Here is a 25,901-nt window from a genome sequence, read left to right on the forward strand (position 1 = left end):
CACATTTAAAACAACATAGGAATGCTGTGGCCAAAGTGCTTTACAATAATAGAATAAAAGAAAAAACATACAATTAACATGTATAACATAAATAGAAATAAAATAAGTGAACATAAATAAAATAAACAATAAATAGAAGTAATGTTACATAATCACAATGAGGAAACCATCAGTATTAATGAAGGTCATAGAATGCAAGTGAATAGAAATGAGTCTTTAATCTTGTTTTGAACAGTTCAATTGTAGACGACTTCTTTATTTAATGAGGTAAAGAGTTCCACAGGCGAGAAGCAGCAGCAGCTGCAAAAGCCCTGTCCCCCTTAGTTTTACATTTATTAAGAGACAACTGACCAGAAGATCTAAGCACTCTAGATGGCTGGTGTAAAACACACAATTCAGATAAATAGGCAGGAGCAAGCCCATGTAAAGATTTAAAAACTAGCAACAAGATTTTAAAATCAATTCGAAAACTGACAGGCAGCCAGTGTAAAGAAGCTAATATCGGAGAAACAGAATCAGACTTTCTTGCCCCAACCAGAAAGCGAGTGGCAGCATTCTGGACAAACTGTAACCTGCATATCAGGGATTTGCTAATCCCAGAATACAGCGAGTTGCAGTAATCAAGGAGAGAAAAGATAAAAACATGAGTAACTTTCTCAAGATCCCTAGAAGATAAAAAGGCTTGATCTTACCTAATAGACAAAGCTGGAAAAAGCAACTCTTGACTACAGAATTAACTTGTTTCTCAAAAGAGAGGTTCCTGTCAAAGATCGCACCAAGATTGCGGACTTGAGGTTTGCAAAGAGCAGAGAAGTCTATTTCTCTTCTTTAGCGGACGGATCCAGTATAAGCACCTCCGTTTTATTTTGATTCAGATCAAGAAAATTATTAGCCATCCAGGATCTTAGTTCAGAAAGACAGTTGTGCAGTTGATTTATTGCAGAGTTGCAGACGGGAATATAAACATGTGTATCATCAGCATAGCAGTGAAAAGAAATGTTAAATTTCCTAAAAATAGCTCCAAATAGGGTGAAGAGAATAAAATAGGACCCAAAATGGATCCCTGAGGTACACCACATTTAAGAGGAGCAGTAGACGAAAAATAGGAGTTTAAAGTCACTGAAAAGTGTCTACCAGTTAGATATGATCTGAACCAGTTAAGAACAGCCCCTTTAAGCCCAACAAGATGTTCAAGCCGCAACAGCAATATCTCATGGTCAATAGTGTCAAAGGCAGCAGACAGGTCCGAGAGGACAAGGACTGCAGCGCCACCTGAGTCAGTAATAATAGAGATGTCATTGCATTCTTTAAGGAGGGCTGTCTCAACACCATAATGCCTAAAGCCAGATTGGTAGATGTCAAAAATATTATTGGAGTTAAGGTGATCAACCAATTGATTATAAATATTTTTTTTCTAATATTTTAGCCAGAAATAGGAATTGGGAAATCGGGTGAAAATTGGCTAAAACTCCAGGATCTAATTCTGCCTTTTTTAGAAAGGGACGTACCTCAACATGTTTAAAAAATTAGAACACAACTCCCTCACTGATAGAGCCATTAATAATGGCTAGTAAAGATGGACCCAAAACATCAAAGGCTTCCACTGCGAGGCGTGGTGGTATAATATCAAGAGGTTTGAGAGCTGATTTAAGGGTGTCAATAGGTCTTTTTAACTGTGAAAGTAAGACAAGATCAAAAGATTTCAAGACAATACCATGATTAACAGTAGGAAGTTCATAGCCAGTTGGAACAATACCACAGCGAATTTGATCAATTTTACTGACAAAAAATGAAAAAAGCTGCTCACATGAAAGAACAGTGCTATTTAATCCCATCAAAGAATGAGGGTGAATGGCTGCATTAATTGAATTAAATAAGACCCTAGGATTCTTAGAATGACAGGATACTAAATCAGCGAAGAAATCATATTTAGCTTTTTAAACTGCAACCTGGAAATTGAATAGAGAAGTCCTAAAAATCTGTTTAGAAACAATTAGACCATCTTTTTTCCAACACCGTTCTGCAGTTTGATAGGCGCGGCACAGCGATCGCGTAGTTTCATTTAGCCAGGGAGCAGGTCTTCTCTTATTACAGCGTATCTTGAGCAGAGCAATTGAGTCTAAAAACGTTTTACAAGAAGAATTAAATTCTAAGACAGAATCATCGATACCATCATATTGGACATTCACATCAAGACTAGAGAATATGGTTTTAAAATCAGATATTATAGAAGAATTTAAAAAGCGAGAGCAGTGTGGAGCACAATTAGTAGTAGGGATTTTAACAGTAATATTCAAACCCATCATTATAAAAAAGCGATCAGTAAAAGAAACATTGCATAAATCAATATAATTAACTGAAATATCACGTGTAAGAATGAGATCAAGAGTGTGACTGAGAGAGTGAGTTGGCATATTAATATGCTGGATAAAATCAAGTGAGTCCAATAGCGATAAAAAGTCATTAACCAAAGGTTTCGATTGACAACAAACATGAATGTTAAAATTACCAACAATAAATACTTTTTCATGGGAGAGGTAATATCAACCAGGAGATCAGAGAATTCAGAAATGAAGATATAATTAATTACAGGAGGTCTATAAACCACAGCAAACAACAAAGAAGGGGAGCTGCACACTTCGAAAAGTTGCAGTTCAAAGCTACTAAACGGACCCCTTGTAAGGCTCTGACACAAGAACATACTTTTAAAAGCAGTGGCAATGCCCCCACCATGACGAGTCCGCTGAGGAGAGTTTAAAAATGAATAACTTGATGGTACCAACTCGGTAAAACATGAAGAGTCACCATTTACAGTCCAGGTTTCAGTGATGAAAAAGAAATCCAGATTATTTGAGATAATAAAGTCTTGCAGAATAAAAGTTTTATTAGACACTGATCTCACGTTCAAGACAGCAGCCTTGATAGAAGTAGAAGAGCTCGCTGTGGGATGAGCACTGGTGAACATGCGAAGATTAGCAGCGTTTACTCCCCGAGAGCACACCAAGGAAGAGTGATGCTGCCTTGAAATGAAGAAATTAAATCCGGTGTCCAGTGCCTATGAACCAGGGATGGAGTACTGTGCAGGAGAAGATGGGTCATAGACGACTCACAGGCATCGGGAATCCAAGCTCTGGGACTTGAGTTGGCATTGTTTAACAGCAATACTTTTTCCACGGCGGCGGCGGGTATGTTTGTGTCTCCAAGAGGCATTCAGCTCACTGATAAAGGTGAACACCGGCGTCCAGGTGAAGAAGTCAGCAGATGAATAAACCAAAGGTGGAGGTTTACATAATATCCCATCAGGAGATGAAAATTGGGAGGAAAGAAAGCAAGAAAATTTAGTAATTTGATCCTATATTAAACTTGAATAATCTACTTTAAAACTAAATTTCCCACTTTTTGATCACTTTATAAGGCTGATTATCCTTACTGGACTTGTATAAACATAATGGGTCCATCATTAAAAAAATAACATGGCCTCTTTATAACTAATTGTGTACGCGGTGTCAAATTTCCAAAGACAGTGGGCCTCAGTTTAAGTGCCTTTGGTTAATTGGATGTATCAGAACTACTGTGTAAGTATCTCATTACTTTTTTTATACAATATTTGTAATTTTTTTTACCGGGAGCTAATATTACTAGTTCTCCAGAGCTCCTTACTCATGAATATGCTACCTGTAGAGATGCACATGACCTAAAACATTCCTGCTGTTGATCAACTGTTGCTTTTCCTAAGTGTCTAGCAAGAGCTTTTGTTGATGGTCACACTAAAACACAATTTTAGAGGAAACTATATTTTTTTTAATTGAAAAGGGTAATCAGTAAAAAAATTGGAATTTTGGGAGCTCTGTTTTACACCCCATATATGTATTGTAGTGGGTTTTTGCTGGTAGAGAAAAGAAGACACAGGAGGCTGAAATGTAAAAAAATGAACAGGATAACTTTTTATGAAGGAATGAGATTCAAACAGTGGAGAAGTAAGGATTGTACAGAAGAGAACAGGTAAAAGGAAATAATTGCGTGAGCTATAGTATATGTACAATCATCTATCCCTCGTCCTTCTTGTATTTTAAACTGACTAAGTCGCTACCTGCTTGTGTTTGATAGATAACCACTTCTTCTGTATTTTTCACCCCTCTCAGGCAACCCAACTTATCTGGGCTTAATATAACTTTTCTCCGTTCATTTAACAACTCACACTAGTGGTTGAAGTGAAACCATACAGGATGTACTCTGTTGTCAACATCTTGTTCCCTCTTGCAATGCATTATAAATTTTATATTACATTTTAGTCTAGCTCTCCCCCTTGAATGTAGTGCATTTATTTTGGTTTATGATATCGAGGAGCTGAGATCAAAGAGTGATGACGTTGGTGTATGATATCGATATGCCCTTCAAAACCTGTGCAGGACACTTTGCGGTTAGCAGCGTTTAATACTTTCAGGTACTGCACCTATTGCACATGTGGTTTGTATATTTACCAGTAGGGTCAAACAATTCCAAGTTGCATCCACTTTATATATATATTGTACCCCAAATGCTTTAATGCAAATGATGGATTTGTTCAAATTTCAGTATGAATGATCCTATAAGTTCCAGGTAGTGAAGCTGTAGCATTTTCCATCTTTTAAAACACTTGTTTAAAAAATTTATTGCTGTTGTTACCATATTGAAGTTGAAATAGTTTTTCTGTTGTCAGCTTTCAACAGTTTACAATTTGTTCTTAAGAATGGATTTATAATTATAGATACGATGAAAATTCAACATCTCCAAATAAACTGATGTTTAGTCTGTCATTTCTGTTTTTTAAATCCACTAATGTTAATGGTGCTGCTGCATGAAATTTCTATTTTCATGCATTTATTTATATTTTTTGTGCCCACTATTTCCAGGATAGCATCAGTGAACCTATTTACCCTTGTTCATTAAATCAAATACCTGTATTTTCTGTAACTGTTAAAAGTTTGAAAGTCCTTCTGGTGAATACCTTGAATGGATCTTGCAGAGTAATGATGGCATTTAATTCTGTAAGGTCTTAGTTACACCTGGCCCTTTTATTATGTAGACAAGTACATTTTTTTTATTCCATTGCTTAAGATTGTTTATTTGTAATGGCATTCAGGAAAACATGTAAGAACTTGATCAGTGCAAATTGGATTTTACAAACAAAGGTCCAATTTTTTAACGGCTCATTATCTTTAAAATACATTTGCCTTTTAAAGACCATTTTTATGTCAGGTAAATGGATTGGCCTCATTCTGTTTATATGGTTAAAAGAAAAATGCTTTACCTCTTACACTTCACTGCTCAGTCAAATGTTTTAATATACTGCTGTCAGTGCTCAGAAAAAATACACTTTGTGTAGTATTTTATACAGTGTTGATCTCTGCTGGCATTCAAAGATTTTACAGATAATGTGAATTTAGAAATGTTTCAGTATTGGATTACAGACAAGGAGATCCATACCATACAACAATTTGTAAATTAATTAAATACATTTACAGGAGAAATGGGAATAGTGGGAACAGGAATCAGAATCTGATATTCAAATGTTTGTGCTAAGTACAAACACTTATGCTTATCAGTTAAAAAAAAAACAGAACTATTTAATTTGCAAGCACAAGAAGGGCCGAGTGGTGGCTCTGAGGCTAAGGATCTGCGCTGGTATCCCGAAGGTTGCCGGTTCAATTCCCCGTCACTGCCAAAAGAGATCCAACTCTGCTGGGCCCTTGAGCAAGGACCTTAACCCGTAATTGGTCCAGGGGCGCTGTACAATGGCTGACCCTGCGCCGTGACCCCAAGGGGTATGTAAAAACTAACAAATTCCTAATACAAGAAATTGTATAAGGTGAAATAAAGAACAACAAACAAAAAAAATAAATTATAAGACCCACTTAATCCAGTTCATGGTTGCAGGGACAGCCTAAATCTTTGCTGTTACTTTTTTAACCCTCTCAAACCAGGACACACTTCTGTCAGCTCTTTGTTTTGTATTACAGGTATTTTTCCTGTATACCAGATTCATTCTGTCTTGCTAGCAGTAATGTTAGAAGTATTATCATTTTGCTTTCATCTTCCTATTCTAAATTACTTAAACAGCCATTTTGTCCATTAGATATCAAACGTGTCTTTTCATTTGGTGATGCAGTTGTCCCATTTTGCTGAATACAAGTAGATATATGGATAAGATACTCCATACTATTAAAATAAGATATTGCTGTGCTAGGATCTGTGCAGTTAATCAACTGTGTACATGTCTGCATTAGAATCTACTCTGACAGGCTAAGTGAGCAGGATATTGTTAAATCATGTTAAAATTTCAGTAAAGTTAATCCTTCAGAATTCTATCTGTTGATTTTCTAAAAATGGAGGGTTTTTTTTCTATCATATACAGGCAGGTCATTGTAGTAATTTTAAAGTCAAGAACCAGTCCATATTAGACATGCCAATCTAGGGCAACAGTCGCACACTCACTCATATTCACCAATACAATGCAAGTTATTCATCTTAACTGTGTATCTTTGGAAGGAATAAAGAACACCTGGAGAAAGCCAATGATAATACTTGGAATGCTTGCAAATTTAATGTAGTCTGTGGCTGATTTTTGGCATTGTGGGTAGGTTTCTGAAGCTGCAAGACAAAAGAACTGAGCATTGGGCCACAATCCAGTTAGTGCATGCAGAGCTTGGTCAATTATGGAAAATTAAACAAAAGATAATTTCTATTTATTTCTTGTATACTATATAGAAACAGTTAACACTGAACAGAATGAGTATTGAAATAAACTGAGAAGCACTGTAGTCCCAGCTATATAAGTATTTAAAATTTGGCCGGCTCATTACTTACTTATAAAAGTTTAGCAGGTTTCATTTTGAAATTCTACGCATAACGGCCATAACGGTCAACAACGTCCGCCATGTTGAACTTTCTTATTTGCGGCCCCATCTTCACGAAATTTGGTAGGTGGCTTCCCTGAGCTAACCGAAACCAATGTACGTACTTATTTCGGTGGTATGACGCCACTGTCAGCCGCCATATTGAACTTTCCAACAGTCTTTGTTACTTATGGGCCCATCTTCAAGAAATTTGGTACACGGGTCCCAACGCTAACTGAATCCTACTTACGTACATATATACGTCCATAGCCTGCAGCTCGGTCACCGTGTGAGTTGGCGTTGGGTCCCCCATCCCAACGCCTCCCACGTTGTTGGCTGCCTGCCTATATAAGTCCGTCCATCGCTCCGGTCTCTACATTCCCTTCCTTGCTTCGCCACAAGATTCACGTGATAACTACAGCCTTTTTGTTTAATCCACGGCTTCTCCACTGTTTTATTGTTTGTTTATTACAATTATAGTTATTGTATAGGTAATTTAGACTTACTTTACATTTCTCAGGTACCCATTTCCTTTATCATTCCAACCCCCATTACCATGTCTATCGAGGTGATCACTATTGATCAAAGAACTGTCACTTACCGAATGGTTTCCATGCCCGGAGATGGCACCTACCTTTTCCATTCTCTTTGTTACATATTGCATGGCCATATCAGGCTCAATCTTGATATCCGGAGGAACATTGTGTCTTATGTATTGAATGACTGGGACAGGTTCAAGGTGTGGAGTGATGATGGTACAGGAGATAATTATACTACACAGGAGCACTATAAGAGTGAAATGCCTAAGCCCTTCACCTATGGTTCTGCATGTGAGTTGATGGCTGCCGCTGAATTGTTCGGTTGTCGCTTTCAAGTGTACGGAAATAGCCAAACATTATACAGCTTTCGACAACCGCCAATGCCTCTTAAACATTTTAGAATCACAGGTGACGATTTCAGTAGTGGATACTTTGATGTTTATGAATTTTTAAACTCTCAAAAGCTGGATGTGATTTTATCGATGAAACCGGTTGTGTGCTTACAAGGCTTGACAGATGCCGAATGTCACTTCAACACAAGCAAATACTGTGGTAATTGAAACAAACCATGAAACTCAAACCGATTATGACAGCAGCAATCCAAGCTGTCAGATTTGAGACAAGATTACTGTTCACATGGCCAACTGTAAGTTGCATGCTCAAGAGTAAGCTCAGCGCACAGCTTGGTCATATTACAACCAGAGGGCCAAACTGACAATTTGGTATACAAAGAGATCCTTAATAAATAATTATTGGCATATTTTCCCTCAGTTTAAAAAGGTTTAATTTTCTTCTTAATAAAAATTTTAATGCAGTAATTTGCCGCTGTGAATCGCGGGTATTTTGCTATATATATATATATATATATATATATATATATATATATATATATATATATATATATATATATATATATATATATATATATATATATATATATATATATATATATATATATATATATATATATATACGCACGCGCGAGTGGGAGGCCGCGGAAGGATCTTGACACACCTGCGAAAACATTCGCCAGCAGGGAATGGCGGGTACTAACTTTCTCCCTATGCTTCCTTACAGGAAAAAAGACGCTCCGCCACCACGTCTACTTCCTCCCTTCCTCCGGCATCTTTCCTGACGTCATCGATCCCATCCTCCCTCACGGTTCCTTCCCAGCATTCCTCCACTTCTGGCTCCTCCATAAAATGGTGCCGACGCCATGCTTCGGTGTCACGCTTATAAACAGTTGTTGTGTTTATATTTATGACCATTTTTTTGCAGTATTGTGGATTGTCGACAATATACAGGGCCGGAAAACCCCAAACCTTTTTGCTGTCTCCTCCTCACTCTTTTACATTGGCGTAGCCGGCAGGATAGAAGATCCCCAGAGATGACCGAGGGACAGGACCTAAACACCGTGCTGCAGGGGATGAATGCCCAACTCCAAGCCCTGCAGCAAGCGCAAGAAACTACCACCCGGGAGTTGGAGGCTACAAAGGCCAGACTGGTAGAGGCCCAAAGAGCGAGTCCAGACCCGCCCAGACTGACGCCTCCCCCTCTGGTTCCTATGACAGAGGCTGACGACGTGGAGTCGTACCTGGGCATATTTAAACGGATGGCCACATGAGTTTTATTTAATATGTAATACGTGCTCTGATTGGGTAGCTTCTCAGCCATCTGCCAATAGCGTCCCTTGTATGAAATCAACTGGGCAAACCAACTGAGGAAGCATGTAGCATAAATTAAAAGACCCATTGTCCGCAGAAATCAGTGAACCAGCAAAAAATCTGTGATATATATTTAGATATGCTTACATTTAAAATCCGAGATGGAGTGAAGCCACGAAAGTCGAAGCGCGATATAGCGAGGGATCACTGTAAAAAAAAAAAAAACAAATAAAAACACAAGGAGCATTTTTGCAGCATTTCTAGAGGAAGTCATTGCCTCTTTTTGTGGGATGAGCAGAAAAAAATGCTGATTTCTTTATTCGTACAAGTGTGTTGGTCATCTAGTAAATGACAACTGTTGAGGGAAAGGATAAGTATTAACATAGCTTGCAATCAAGTGACAGGAACAGAACAAAAGTTAAAGGTATACATTTAGTTTTAATCAGGTTAAAGTTTAGTGTTTGGGACAAATGTTTTAATATAGATGGTAGTGCAGCTACCAGATGTTTTTAGTGGTAGCACGCAGTTGTCATTCCAGCCTTACTCACAGCATCAAGGTCTGTATGGAATTTTCAAGTTCTTCTTGTGCATTTCTGCATTGATTGGTATTAGTGAGAGTACTTAACTGCAAATGATTACCTGTTTTAACAATGAAATACTAGAAATGTTTCAATAATATTTCTCAATTAACCAAATGTGTTTAATCCTTCTTGTGCTATAAATTAAATAACACCCATCCCCTTTTTTCATCCCCAATCTTGGTCACCAAAGTTTCATGGTAGGGAATCCATTCCATTCCTGGACATTTTTCATTCCCGCATTCTCGGGAATGAAACTGCTGTAATTCCTGGAAAACCAGGAACGGTCAAGCTCGCACATATAGGGTGTAAAAGTTTAAAAATTGATCTAGAAATAACAGATTTATAGTTGAAAATAATTAAGTGGCGCGGGTTTTTGGCCCACGGTGTAGTGTTTTGCAGATTAATTCAGTCAACCAGCAGCAGTCGTCAGTCTCCCGGCTCCGACTAAGATTGAGTACAGTGGACTGGGAGGAGTCTGCACTTGGCAGCTCACAAATGCCGGGACAGGGCAGACTTCATTGACGTCTGTCAGACAACAGCTTTGAATAGCAACTTGAAATTGCAATGCGTCAGTCTGTTGTATCTGCATTATCTGTGCCAAGAAACTTGCCATCGCAGAATGATGACAAGAAACTGGATGCATCAGTAAAAGCTGAAATGGCGGTGTTTCAGAGAAACGGCAAGCGCGGGCTTTGTTTAGAACAAGTGTATTAGTATCTGAACAGGTAGATCGCGTTGCATTCAATAAAAAGTTTTTTTAAACGTTAGTCTATCATATATCCTCCCTATGGCATTTGCCACTTAATTGACATACAGTGCGGCCAGTCTAAGATCTTTCCTTCTAACACACTGGTCATCCCACATCCACCTATACAATCAGATTGTGATTCAGACTACGAATGCCATGAATGTAATTACACCGATCTACATGCTGTCAAATAAACAAACCACACGCCATGCCTTCGCTTCTGACGCTGTTGGGTTAAACGTGTGTCGCGTACTGTTTGCATTATTTGACAGTAAAACTTTGCAACATTCTATGATCTGCTTCTCGCAACTGAAGAGGGCACCGTGGTGGATGTTTGCCGACACAAGCGTTACCTGGTAGGTAACCACCCATACATTCAGATTATGATTCAGACTATGAATGCCATGAATGTAATTACCCCGATCTACATACTGTCAAATAAACAAACCACACGCCGTGGTGCAACGTAAAGGGTGAAACACGTGTCACGTACTCCTTGCATTATTTAACAGTAAAAGTATGCAATATATATATACATATATATATACACATATATATATATATATATATACACATATATATATATATACACATATATATATATATATATATATATATATATATATATATATATATATATATATAGCATTTTAATGTAGGTATATCATTTCGACCTGGTCATTTTAAAAGTAGCTTGCAAGCCGAAAAAGTGTGGGCACCCCTGAACTAGATAAATGTACTTGTATGACAATATGAACTGCTTGTAGATAAAGTTAGTCTTTTATTGCTGTCAACATATTGCAGTAGTATTATTAAAAATAAGTGTCGGTCGTTCTAAAACCGTTCACATGTGAGATGCCCGTGCACTGTGTCATGACCGGGAGTCACAAATTCCCGGGAATGGATTCCCTAATTCATGGTATGAACACTGGTGCCACAAGATCACACTGTTTCAAAATATATATAACAAATAACTACACTCACCTAAAGGATTATTAGGAACACCATACTAATACGGTGTTTGACCCCCTTTCGCCTTCAGAACTGCCTTAATTCTACATGGCATTGATTCAACAAGGTGCTGAAAGCATTCTTTAGAAATGTTGGCCCATATTGATAGGATAGCATCTTGCAGTTGATGGAGATTTGTGGGATGCACATCCAGGGCACGAAGCTCCCGTTCCACCACATCCCAAAGATGCTCTATTGGGTTGAGATCTGGTGACTGTGGGGGCCATTTTAGTTCAGTGAACTCATTGTCATGTTCAAGAAACCAATTTGAAATGATTCGAGCTTTGTGACATGGTGCATTATCCTGCTGGAAGTAGCCATCAGAGGATGGGTACATGGTGGTCATGAAGGAATGGACATGGTCAGAAACAATGCTCAGGTAGCCCGTGGCATTTAAACAATGCCCAATTGGCACTAAGGGGCCTAAAGTGTGCCAAGAAAACATCCCCCACACCATTACACCACCACCACCAGCCTGCACAGTGGTAACAAGGCATAATGGATCCATGTTCTCATTCTGTTTACGCCAAATTCTGACTCTACCATTTGAATGTCTCAACAGAAATCGAGACTCATCAGACCAGGCAACATTTTTCCAGTCTTCAACTGTCCAATTTTGGTGAGCTCATGCAAATTGTAGCCTCTTTTTCCTATTTGTAGTGGAGATGAGTGGTACCCGGTGGGGTCTTCTGCTGTTGTAGCCCATCCGCCTCAAGGTTGTGCGTGTTGTGGCTTCACAAATGCTTTGCTGCATACCTCGGTTGTAACGAGTGGTTATTTCAGTCAAAGTTGCTCTTCTATCAGCTTGAATCAGTCGGCCCATTCTCCTTTGACCTCTAGCATCAACAAGGCTTTTTCGCCTCACAGGACTGCCGCATACTGGATGTTTTTCCCTTTTCACACCATTCTTTGTAAACCCTAGAAATGAATGTGCGTGAAAATCCCAGTAACTGAGCAGATTGTGAAATACTCAGACCAGCCCGTCTGGCACCAACAACCATGCCACGCTCAAAATTGCTTAAATCACCTTTCTTTCCCATTCTGACATTTAGTTTGGAGTTCAGGAGATTGTCTTGACCAGGACCACACCCCTAAATGCATTGAAGCAACTGCCATGTGATTGGTTGATTAGATAATTGCATTAATGAGAAATTTAACAGGTGTTCCTAATAATCCTTTAGGTGAGTGTAGAGAGCTACATTATTACTTTATTTATAGGTTTGTGTTACCGAGTTGCATGCAGAATACTTGTTTGTTATTGACTGTGTGATAGAGACCTTCAAAGTATGCTTGCATGCTGTCAACCATGTTTGCTTCTTGCCTTATAACCACTACTACTGGGATAATCACTGGCTCCCTGTAACCTTAAACTTTAACTTTACCCATCAGCACATGCAGGATTAAATGTATACCTATTAATTCTGCTCAGTACTTGTCACTTGATTGCACATGATTCACCGTTCCCTCAACAGGTGTCACTAGATGACCAGAGCACATGGAAAAATTGAACTGACAGCAGCAAGGAACATATTTGCAAAATAACAATATACAATGATCCCTCGCTATATCGCGCTTCGACTTTTGCGGCTTCACTCCATCGCGGATTTTAAATGTAAGCATATCTAAATATATATCATGGATTTTTCGCTGGTTTGCGGATTTCTGCCGACAATGGGTCTTTTAATTTATTGTACATGCTTCCTCAGTTTGTTTGCCCAGTTGATTTCATACAAGGGACACTATTGGCGGATGGCTGAGAAGCTACCTAATCAGAGCACGTATTACGTATTAAATAAAACTCCTCAATGATATACGATATGTTTCCCGTGCGGTGCTTCGCACACTTTAAAGCTCTAACAAAATGTACTGATTTTTGATTGTTTTCTTTTCTCTGTCTCTCTCACTCTGTCTGACATTCTCTGCTCCTGAAGAAGGGGGTGTGAGCAGAGGGGCTGTTTGCACAGAGGCCGTTTCCTTAGAAGATACGAACGCTCCTCTAAAAAATGCTGACTACCTTCACGTTGCTCCCTTCCTTGCTGCCGCTTTTTCACGGTGCTTCTGCTTCGCATAGTTAAAAGCCCAACAGCCCTATTGATTTTTGATTGTTTACTTTTCTCTCTCTCTCTCTCTCTGACATTCTCTTCTCCTGACGCGCTCACTCCTTTGAAGAGGAAGATATGTTTGCATTATTTTAATTGTGAGAAAGAACTGTCATCTCTGTCTTGTTATGGAGCACAGTTTAAACTTTTGACTAAAGGGTGTTATTTCATGTCTATTGGGCTCTAATAATGTTAAAAAACGTATTTAGAAGGTCATAAACACGTTTTCTATGCTCTAACTGCGAAAATATTAGATTTATAAATAAAGAATCCTACTTCGTGGAATTTCATTTATTGTGGTATAGTCTGGAACAGATTAACTGCGATAAACGAGGGTTTACTATATAACTGTGCGGAGAATATTTATAAACAGTGTGGGAGAGTTTCTAAGGACTTAAAATATATAAAAATAACCATACAAACATATGGATCGAGGAGGAATTACTGTACAGTAAATAATATTTTTTTAGTGTCAGGGAGAAGCTTTTGTACATATTAAAAAGACACTATTACATATTTAATTAAGTACTTATCAATATCTGAGTGTAATCTTTGAATTTTTCAGAATGCTGCCTGAGTTCTTCATAGAGAGTCCAGAATTGTCCTCTAGGCTCACTTTCCTGCAGAACAGTGTGAACCCAATGTCTTTGCTCACAACGCTTAGGATACCTCCTCAATGTAACTTTCATTTTCAGTACCTGTGATTGCCAGGATTAATAAAGCATCATAGTCATAGAAGACATTCTGGAGACATAACAATCACCTAGAAAACAATAACACTAGAAAACTTAACAAATCACAAAATGGTAATAGAAAATGTCAAACACTTTCCATGCAAGATACTAGGTTAAAAAACACCTGCTAAAATGTTTGAAAATTGCTGTAAAATGCTTGAAAATGCCTAAAAAAAACTTAAAAAACACAAAACACCAATAATATGCTTGAAAATGTCAAACAAATGCTGGAAAACTACAGTACACGGGCGTATATGGTCCCTAAAGGGAAGCCGCTTCAGTGAGAGCATGCTCATTTTAAGGGCTACTGAAGGTAAAAAGGTTTAGGAACACCACAACTGGAAGTTTTTATGTGGCAAGCCAAACTGACATTTATAGATATCTCAAAATGCATTTCAACATTACTCAAATACATGTTCAGATATGTTAAAATAACTGCCTGACCATTGTAAGATATGTCAATTACACTTTGAGATATTCCAAATTGACCTTCAAGGCATTTTAATATGCCAGAAATTCATTTTGCAGTAACTGAAAATCAGTTTCTGCAAAACATCCTATTTCTTCCATGGGATTTCCTGACAATTTTAAGACATCTTGAAATGCATTTGAGATATCCTTAAATGAATTTCTGATAGCAGTGAAAATGGACAAGAATTTATTTTAAATGCACAAAAACTGTGATTGAGATATCTCATAATGAACAGTCTATTATTTGAAGATATGTTGAAATCTATTGGAAATATCTTAAAGTGTGTTTAAGATATCTTTAAATTGATGTATTTTCAGATATCTGTAGTTCAATTTAGGATATTTTAAATACATTTCCAGATATCTTTAAATGTTAATTTGGTTTGTCATGGTTCTAGTTTTTTGTCATTATAACAAAAGTGAGGCTGCCCTCAGACCTTACAGGTAGTAATGTTTCCAATGCTTGTCAGAGAAACTGACAGATGAATGGTATATAAAGTCACCTTTCTCAATAGAGTCTGTTGAATGTTGTGATAGGTTTTCGACTCATCATGGGCACATCATGTTTGTATATTTTTGTCCTCTTTTGCTTTTGTTCTCCATGAAGAGCACTGCCATGAAATGTATATCATACTGTCTACTTTCTATACTCAGTAGTAGTGGCTCTAGGTTATGACTGGTACTGGTACTGGTAAGTCAAAAGTAAGGTTCACTTATGCCGGTATTTAGACTTTAGTTAAAGAATTATCACATGCCCGATCCTTGTATTTAATTTACTAGTCATCAAAATAAGATTTATTAAACAAGCTCATTATAAAATCAGGAGACTAGATATTTCAAAATGAAAGACAAAGAAAAGGTTCAAATGATTCTTCACTCTAGGAAGGAAGCAGTGTTTTATTTCATATACTGGGACTCCTTTGCCTCACTTCTACTAAGAAATATGTTGAGACAACACATAGTACTACATGCAAAACTGAAGAACCAGCAGTGCCCTTCCATTTATTTATCATCTTCCAAACCTGCTTATCCAGAGCAAGAGCTCTTTGTGTATAAAACCTTGCTCTGTACAGTTTGTTATACTATTAAGGTTAAAATCAATTATCTCCTTACATTTTCCATTAGTTTATTGTCTTTTGAGGGCATAAGGTTTACTAGATTTAGATGGTCTTTGTAAAGTAGGTTAAGATCCTGGCTAAAGAAGTGTGGGTGTATGATGGCAATATTTATGATTTATAATGATTACTTGACTCAACATTTTTAAAAGGCTATTGTATGAAATGTATCCCAGATATGTTGCTTTGAGACCGCAAATTAAGAAGATATTCGGTCTATGTTTATTCCTGGGAAATCAAACAATCAAACGTATGAATTCCCTTTTGTTGAAGAAATAGTTAGCTTGTGCTTTATTTTGAAGTTGTAAGCAAATTTCTGACATCTAAGGTTTCAGAGGTTAATTATGATTGAAGGGGTGTTGAAAATTGCTCTTCTTTCTGTCTCAACTTAGTATTGATGATACCGGAGTATGTCATGGTGGGAGTGAGAGGGCATTTAATGTCTAAAGTTAGTCTCAGTGTGGGGGGTATTTGCATTGGAATGTGGTGGCCTGTAACACTTGTCTTTACACTAATCACTGTGCTTATTTTTTGCAGCAGGAGGCTGTCAGTGGGACATTCAAAATTTGTGAGGTGGCTTTGTGGTCCTTTCTCTACAAAGGGAGAAATAGTAGTTCTAGATGCTATGTGCAACATTCTGGCCGCACTGATTTTATTTCTCAGTAAACCCCTGATTCTCTAAAGAATTGCAAATCCAAAAATGGCAATCGCTTTCTGTTCCCTCCGATCTTAGGAGGGATGAAAAATGATGGAGGGTGGGAGTGTCCTGGGAAAGTTTTCATTTAATTAAATAAATATATTTGTACTAAAATTAACCAATTTATTAAAACTAAAATTGAAATGTAATTGTTATATCATTTAAGTCTAAAATGTCTTTAAGTTGCTGCACTTATAAGTAAAACAAGTATCGGAGTGCAAAGGTTTAAATGAATTAAATTGGAAACAAAAAATTCATAAAATAGTAAATTCAAAATAGTTAATCAAAAATTTCCTTATAAATATTTTTGGTAAAGATGGTTTCCTGTCCTTGAATTAGCTCTCCCTGGTATGGAGAAACCTTCACTTGAACGTCACATGAATGCCGGACTCTTGAAAAGGCAACATAAATTTGTCTATGTCCAAATACAGGCTCAGATAGGTAAATCCCTACTTTGTCCATGGTTTGTCCTTGGGATTTGTTGATCGTCATGGCAAATGCAGCCTTAATGGGAAATTGGCGTCGTTTAAGTTTAAAAGGTAATTTTGTCCCAACTTTAAGGTTAAGATTGTGTTGTGGTAATCCGGCCGGGTTAATAGTGTTTAAATATTCTGATGGGAAATTAAGATGCTCAGTTTCGTGTTCAGAATCAACACTGTCAGTACTTAGAAAGACGTGGCTTTCTCCAGGAAGCAATCTAATCACTTGGTTATTTATCTGGTTAACGTCGATAGGTTGTATATGCGGTGGTGAAACCATGTCTTTAGTTGGCCATTAAGTTGTATTTCAGGAGTTTTCCACAATGCTAGCCTGCAGGCACATGATCATTTCATAGCCTTACATACATGACTAATTACACAATTAAGGACTGATTGCTGGGCGTCTGTCTTAAAATCAACTTAGACCAAGTTCAAATTAACTTCTTTTGCTTTCATTTTGAGTTGTAAATCATTTTTTGTTATCATAGATAAGAATATAAGATTTACAAAGAAGGGAAGGTCATCCAGTCTATAAAGCTGATTTGGTTAGATAATACCTAAGTTGTCCCAATTTCTCATTTATACAGTATACTTTTTAAAAGTGGTCAAAGTTTCTGCTTCCTCTGTGCAAATTTGTAGTTTGTTTCAGATTTATATGACTCTTTGCATTAAGTAGTGATTTCTGGCATCAGTCTTAAAACATTTCCTCTTTATTTCCACCATTGTTCTTCAGCATATGATTCAATGTTTAATTCAAAGAATTCTGCAGGATCAGCTTTGTTGATATCTCTGAGAATTTTGAAGACCTGGATTAGGTCATCACACTGCCTTCTCTGCTCAAAAAGAACAAAAAGATTTACAGTAGTTTCCCTAACCTATCTGTTATATTACATTATAAAACTTTTTGTATGTGTTTTTGTATTCTGTTTTTGTACCTTTTTTTTTTTTAATGTTTTGTTTTAGTTTGGACTATGTTAAGTGTTCTATTGTTCTTACTATTTTTCATTCAACTTCTTCTGTTAGTTGCAGTAGGTCCTGCTTGTGTTTTGTTAATTGTGTTCATACTCTAATTGTATTTGATGGTGGTCGAGCATAAAAAAGGGATTTTTTGTGGCCAGGATTTTTTTATTCGTTTCCCTTTCCATGTTTTGGCAGCCGTCATAACAAAGTCAGTGTAAGCCATGTCCTTTAAAGCTGGGGTGCAGTTGGCTGCTCTCCCCTACATAGCTTCTAATGTCTACTATGTTTTTTTTTGTAGCATGAAAATCGGAACTACCAACAGTATTTCAGATATGGTCTTACTTTTGCATTATACACTCTGAGCATAAAATACCTTAATTTACATTCCACAGCCTTTACAAAATAATTTTGCCTAAACCATGAAACAATGTCAACGGAAACCCACAAATCCTTTTCAGATGCTGTTTCATTTAAGACAGTATCTCTCTCCTTTTATTTATGATTATAAAGTTCATTTTGCCTGAAATCCAGTTTTATAAGATACCTCTAATGTTAACAGATTCTAACTTCAAGGTTAATCTTTGATGTGAAACTGTATCAAAGGCTTTACATGATATGCTTTGCATTTGTCTACTATCCTAGTTGCCCATTCAAGAAATTGTTTTAGCAAGATATCCTTCTCATAAACACATTCTGCCTGTTATGTAGAGTATTATTTATGTGCAGATACTCTTTTATTTTATTTCATATCATTGTTACATAATTTGTTGTTGAAGTAAGATTTATGAATCTATAATCGCTAGGATTCATTTGGTATCCCGTCTTGTAGAATACTGTACTGGTACATTGGCAATATTCAAGTCTTCCGATACTTCTCTAATTTTCTGGAATATGCTTAATAAATGTTTTAAGTAGCGTCTTTCATTTCTTTCAGCTTGGCTTATGAAATCCCTGGAGTTTTATTATTCTTTTCTACATCGAGAGCCTATGGTAGATCTGGCTTAAAATCTGTAAAAACTCAGAACTAGGTTTTTCTTCTACTTTAGGCATTTCATTTATTTCTTCTTTTACAGATTTATGTACAATGTTTATTGAATTTGCTTTTTATTTTCCTTTACTTTTCCTTTGCATTTCTGATGTTTCTTAAATTCTTAATATTTAACTCAAACTGTGCTATTGACAACATGCACCTTCTCAAGGTCTCTATAAACAATATTACAATTTTGAAAATAAATATTGGTCAGTAAAATAAATACAAAGAAAATATAAAACATGTAACTATGTGATAGGTTGGAAGTATATTAAAATGTTTTAAACACCATATTTTATAAGAAACTAGTCTAATATTATAATATGAAAAGGCATAGAGAAGAATCAAGTAGGTAACCCTAACCTTAAACATCCAATAGCTTGCAACATTTACATGGCAGCGGCTCACTTTAAAAGGTGTGTGGCATAACATTCAGGTACATTCTGAGACTTATTTAACTGATTTGATTTGAAAGGTGGTGCATTTTACATTTTTAGTTACTTCATCAAATAATTCATTTGCACATTTTTGTTTATTAAATGTTTTTGTAAAAATAAAGTTATATTCATATAATACATACAGTTTCACAAATTAACAGACTATGGTAAATACATGCTTTTTACAGCACTTTACAATACCATTGAGTTAAAAATGTAGCCCAAATACACTTGTGAGTGGCCTAATAGCTTTTTTAAACAGCAGAGTCTGATTCAAGTGGTTTAAGAATGATATTGATTGATGTGCTATTGTTAGTTGTGAACAGTCTATGACTGTTGATCACATTTCTTAAACATATTTTTTTTTTAAAGAGGTAGCCTGATAGAGAGATAAAATGTTAAAATATCAAGGTAAAATTGCAGACTAATTTAGTCCAGGATGGAGAGTAGGTCTGAAGCTTTGCTGATAATATACAGTGTGAGAGAAATATTATTATATAATGAAACTTTTTAAATTTAAAGATATAAAAGTTTTTTTTCTTTTAATAACAAAAAATAAAAACCACAATAACCACCCAATAGCCATCTAGGACACTAAATATGATCCCCTCTTTCTCAACTACAGTACCAATTCCATACCACTCAGTTACTCACTAAATTCTAACATATCAACAATAAAGAGAAATTACAAAAAGAAATAAAACTATCATTGCAAAATGATCAATGCTAGTATAAAATCACAATCAATATGACTCCATGGAAGGAGAAAAATGACTAGACAGAGTACCCCTGTCTAGCATTTAATAATTATAAAAAACAAATAATTAATTCAAATTATTCAAATACCTAAAACTGTCAAAAGGAACTGATTTATTGTAGAATAATAGGAACACCAAAGGTGACACTAATCTTAAAGATTTTAATTTCTGCCTCAAGGTACACAGCAAAAGCAGTTCTACAGGCACGGATAGAATGTGACCCTAATCATAGGTTTTACCACTAAGCAACTCTGTGAACACAGTACAAGCTGTCGTTTTGCTTTGTCCTTGCCATCTGCAGCACAATCAGCGTCTTTGTGCACACTAAAAACTGTAGCCGTGATCTTTTGCCCCCATAACATCTGCTGTTCCTTTTTTCTTAACCCTACCTGTGTTTATCTTAATTATAGGAGCTGCACCTTTCCTGTGTAATTAATTAGTTCAGACACCTTATGGCAGGGTATCAACCTGTTGCCATTTACTATACCAAATCAATCTGTATTTCAAGTTGCACAGAACGTTTGTCTGGTTTAAGAAAGACGAGCTCAAGAATGGGAATGAGAATGGGAGTTTCAAAAATTTCACCACTTTGTATATTTCGCTCTATTCAATATACCTCAATAAAAATATCTCAATAAATTTCCACTTAGAACAAGCGTGGCAAATTTCAACAACATGAAATGAGCTGTCTCTTGTGAACAGACTGACATACATGGCTATCACAGTAGGTGCTTTTTGCATTATATGCAAATGCACCTACAGTGTCACAGAGTGTTTGACATTATTTTCTGTAAAGGTAATGACAAGGGATTTGAAACATTTGTGTTCAAAGTACATTAAAAGATAGCACTTGAATTTGTGAAAGTTTAGAGAAAATATTAGTTAATTTGTCACGAATTACCACTGTACAAGGAACTATATTTCACTTAGAATTAACGTTTTTTCTTACTTTGCAGTTGTACAATGAATTCTTAAAAAGGCCATATGCACAGAGAGCATTTTTGATCAGAAAACATTTTGAAAAAAAATATGGTTTTCCGATTTATTTCTCTTTTACTGAAATTTACATTTATTGTCAGACTTGTTCAATTCAGGACAATGATTTTGTTTTCTTTTTTACAGATTGTATAAAAAAATGTCTGTGTCTCTTCACTCACACTATGTATGAATCATGCTGTTTCCATGACATGATTGACACTGAGTCTCAACATGCATATGTCCAGGTTAGAAAAAACTTAAATGTGAGTACTCATAAAGAATTCATATAGAACAAAGGAGACAGATGCAACCTCAACAAAGACAGTGACTGGATAGGTACATTAATCCCGTCTACTAGAACTACAAGGTAACAGTGAAAACACTGTTATTCTTGTTTGCCCCTTTCACAAGGAGTCAAAACAAAACAACTTGAAACTTCATTTGTCTAGTTGTGTAAGTGCAATGATATGTTGTATAGAAATAAACACTGTAATATCCTCATTGTCAGTAATACCATAAGCACACAACACGTGAAGGATGGCACTTTCTCTCAAGGTGGCTGGGTTTGGCAACACCCAGTGTGCAGTTTATATTGTTCTTTTGTTATTATGGTTTAAAAATGTGTTCTTTTAAATTTTGGGCTAAAAAATGTCACAGTAGTGATTTTCTCTCTCTCTCCCCAAAGTTACCAGCCCACTTACCAGGGATAGTGTCTTATTTAGTAGTTTATCTTCCAGATGCCAAGGTAACTTCACTATTATCCTGCACATGCACAGTTGTACTTCTTGGAATTCTTAACCTGAATGACTGTGTTTGTAATGAAGGCACCTCTCACTGTTACCCAGGACAAGAGCATACACTCTTATCCAGCTGTTTTTATGTTAAATTTGATCAGTGCATTTAAGCATTACAGTTTTCACAAGCTTTAGCAAAGTTTTACACTTAATAAACAAGAATAGGTAAATATTTGAGGTTGTTTTTCCAAAAGGGTGTACAGTACATAAGACAAGTGCAAAACCGATACATACTGTAAATGCAGGGGGGGGGCACGGGTCCATTTTTCACTAATTTCTGCTTCAGATCTTGGCTTTCTGGGAGGATGATGGCTGTTAATTTGTCAAAGCAGCTTTTCTCTGCTTTTTCAAATGCAAGTCTTCCTCTGTCCCCTACAATGTGAAGAATTATGTTAAAATAAACTTATTTTTAGCTTAATTAATTGTTAGTTTGATTAGTTTTTAGAAAAGCCACCTTTATTAAGAGTAATAAGTCTTTTAGTTACCCATCCTTACTTTATCACTACTTTGCCATTGATGAAGCTGTTCAAGGTATGGTATAGTTGTTTCCTTGGTTTTAAAATAAAGCCTTTCCACGTATGCTCTTGGTTTACACTCTCATGTAGTAGGGCAGCTGCTCCCTTTGTTTGTTCCAGTATCTTCATCCAGTATAAAAATGTTACTTTATGCTAAACAGCAAGGCCTGTCGATTATGCTTTTGCATTCCATAATCAGCACACCACACATTACTCACAATTTATCCAAAAATATGACTGTTAAGTAAATAACACACAATAAATTAAGCTGTATGAGTTGGTCTGTGGTGGGCTGGCGCCCTGCCTGGGGTTTGTTCCTGCCTTGCGCCCTGTGTTGGCTGGGATTGGCTCCAGCAGACCCCCGTGACCCTGAGTTAAGATATAGCGGGTTGGACAATGACTCACTGACTGTATGAGTCGGTGCTGCAGTGGACTGGTGTCAAATAGATTGATTTCTGCTGCTGAAATAAGTTTTTGTGACTGTAATAGTTCAAGAAACCAATTGATCATAGCCTAAAAATAGAATAAAAGGGGTCACAAAGTTTACAGCAACAATATTAAGAAACCGAACCTTTTTATTGCATTTTTTAAATTCTCTTCTTTGTAGTTTAGTAGATGTAATGTTGTTAATAGTATTTTGAGGTTGACCCAAGTGAAACTCTTTGAAAGAATGTCATAAAGGAACAGCTTTGTAATGCTGTTTATGAGATTCTTTGCTCATTTACTGCTGGCTTGTCAAAATGTGTTAGCTCATTGGGGATGTTTTTTTTTGTTTTCATTTTAAATCATTTATTAAACTCTTACATGTTTCTTGGCTTTCAAACCTAATTTCTCTGGAAAAGTCTTTATATTTTGTGTAGATGACCTTTAAGCAAAACTATAAGCAGTTTGTTGTTTCATATACATCACAATCAGTGTTGCTTATAGAGACAATGTTTCTTAATTTAAATAAAAAACCTATTCAAATATGACATTTTACAGCTTTATGTTTCATATTCCAGATATAAACTGAGAAAAAGATTCACATATAGCATACAAGGAAAACAGTAATCCTTTGGTAACCTCGTGATTAGTTATTTCCATGCCAGAGTTAAATTTATGGCATGCAGCTGTTCAATGTCTGTTAGACAGTGAAGTGCTCAGCGGCTGAAAAAGAGGAGCAGCTTAAACTCGGAGGAGAAACAATTGAACAAGAACAAGCAGGGTAGGGAGAACTCAGTCCTGACTTTTTTTTCGTATTGTCTAAACCAATACTTTGGTTTGGTTCTAGTTTTGGTTTTGATTTTTATTTTGCACAGTGAAAACAGTCAGTTTGAACAATTAAACTCAGTTTCATAACTGGTACTCTAAGTTGTGTTTAAAGGGGTTATTGTCTGTGAGGAAGTGTATTGCGCTGTGCTCCTATTTATGTCATAGGTATAAACATTTGAATTTCAAAGACATCTTTGAACAAAACAATCCTAATGGAGTAACTTTGTTCCCAAGCTGTCATTTTATACTGTAATGCATTAAGTAATGAAAAAAGTGTTATATATGGTAATTATATACTAGGACCGGTTACTTACTGTATTTGTTTGTTCTTTTAGTTTTTGTATTTGCTTCTTCTTTTGTTTTTTACAGATGTCATTTATCTAACAAGTAGTTTCCTTTGTAAAATAAAGTTGAAGTTTACCTTTCTCAAACTTAAATATAACCCAAATGTCCTGTAATGGCTTGCTACAAGGATGAGAGGATTCATTTTATTCAGTAGATCTGGAACTTCTTAATTTACCTCACAGTATATTTTTAGCTGCAGATATAAATGGGTGTTGCCCTAACAAAATGTGGCTGTAGAATAGCAGACCAATTGCAACCTAATAAAAATAAAAAGAAAGCGTATTGAAGAATTTTTGGATTAAATTGTGAAGGCATGCAAGATTTGATTTCCGTAGTCCTTTTGAATAAAATGAATCGCCCAATGACACATTTGTTTTAATAATTTTTAAAAATTAGTCCCTTTTTCCATAAATTTTAAAGGATGTTAATCTTTTGATTCTCTGTTGCCTACTTTGCAGCACATCCTTGTTTAGTATATACAATATATAAATTACTTTTTAGTTTTCCGTTATGTATCATAAATTATGATCATGTTCTGCTACTGCAGACTGTTCTGGCTAAGTCTGAGGAAAAGTTTTTTTTTTCTTTTAAATCAACTTTATTACTCATTTGGCAAGCTTAGTTTTTATATTTTCCACTGTACTAGTTGTTTTTAGAAAAAAAGAAGGCTCTGTTTTGGCTTAAATAAAGTAGGATATTATTTCTGAACTGAACCTCAAATGAAAAATATTGCTTATATTTTAAGGCATGCTTCTGATGAAATGTCAGCTAAAGAATGTTCTCTGTTTTCTTTCAGCTTTGTGGTGTAGTTAGAGAAGCCCTAGCTGGGTTTACTTTTCCATTTCTCCCAAGTCGCTTAATTTTTTTGTTGTATTATATACAATTTTTATACTCGTGGATATAATTTCATATCTAAAGAGAATGAAATAAAATACATGGTACTCTAGTCTTTCAAAACTTTAAAAAATGTGAATAAATTTACATAACTCTTCAAGGCATAATGAGTAGGGTTTTCATCCTGCATACAAATAATGCTGCTAAACTGTAACTAATAATGAGATCAATTTTTACAATTCAACATAGAGAACTAGGTAAACTAAGTTAGAAAAGCTTTGAAAGCTTCTCTGAGCAACTAAGATCTAACATTCCCCTGTGACAAGATGAGTGACTCTCAGGGACACACAGTGCAGTAAAGTACTTTTACTTTTTTTTTTGTAAGTAGTTTTTTTAGGGGGGCAATAAGGATGGCAGCAGATTAGGATCTGTTTAGTACTAGGCACTCCTTTATAGGTTTTCTCTGAGCTGTTTTTCTGGTTTAGCTAAGAAACATATTTATCTTGTAAAGGCATCACATTGGTGATTTTCATGTTTGCCTTCAGTGATCAAATTATAGTGGTTTGATTAACAAGTTCAGTGACTGCCTTTATCTGGCAAGCATCTAGTCTCATTTGAGCAGTTCTGTTTCCACATTTTCATTTCAATAGAAGCAATTCAGAGAATGTCAGCTGGAGCTGAAGTAAGTGTAAGCTGAAGCAAACATTATGAACAAACTGTCATCGAGCCTGTATGCTTCAGGGAGTTCAGATGGAGGAAAAAGTTTACGAGTAAGGTTTTTGCTTACCTTTTCTCACTTTTATTGTCATATTTAACTGTAAAGAAATAAATCATAATAAAAGATTTTAAAAGCTAGGTTGTAGCTAGGTTGTCATTTATCTTCATTTACTCCTGGCTTTCTCATACAGCTGTAGATTTGAGAAAGCAAAAATTAAAACTTCCAAGAATTGCATTGTTAATACTATAAAGCCATGCAAAATGGGAGA

General features: G+C 36.1%; 1 protein-coding gene across 3 annotated transcripts in view; it reads left to right on the forward strand.

The window, feature by feature from the left end:
- Positions 1–25,901, forward strand: part of sgcg (sarcoglycan, gamma) — a 525,990-nt gene that overhangs the window by 42,302 nt on the left and 457,787 nt on the right. Inside the window, exon 1 of one of the 3 annotated variants that reach the window (XM_039745445.1) lies at positions 23,604–23,689. The exons of 1 other annotated variant lie outside the window; for it this stretch is intronic. The gene's annotated coding sequence lies outside the window, so the exon portion shown is untranslated. Of the gene's footprint in view, positions 1–23,603; positions 23,690–25,901 lie in introns of those variants that run through there. One more of the 3 variants, XM_039745446.1, reaches the window with a different exon arrangement.

The sequence above is a fragment of the Polypterus senegalus genome, chromosome 2 (assembly GCF_016835505.1).
Source record: "Polypterus senegalus isolate Bchr_013 chromosome 2, ASM1683550v1, whole genome shotgun sequence".
In the NCBI taxonomy this organism is placed as follows: domain Eukaryota; kingdom Metazoa; phylum Chordata; class Cladistia; order Polypteriformes; family Polypteridae; genus Polypterus; species Polypterus senegalus.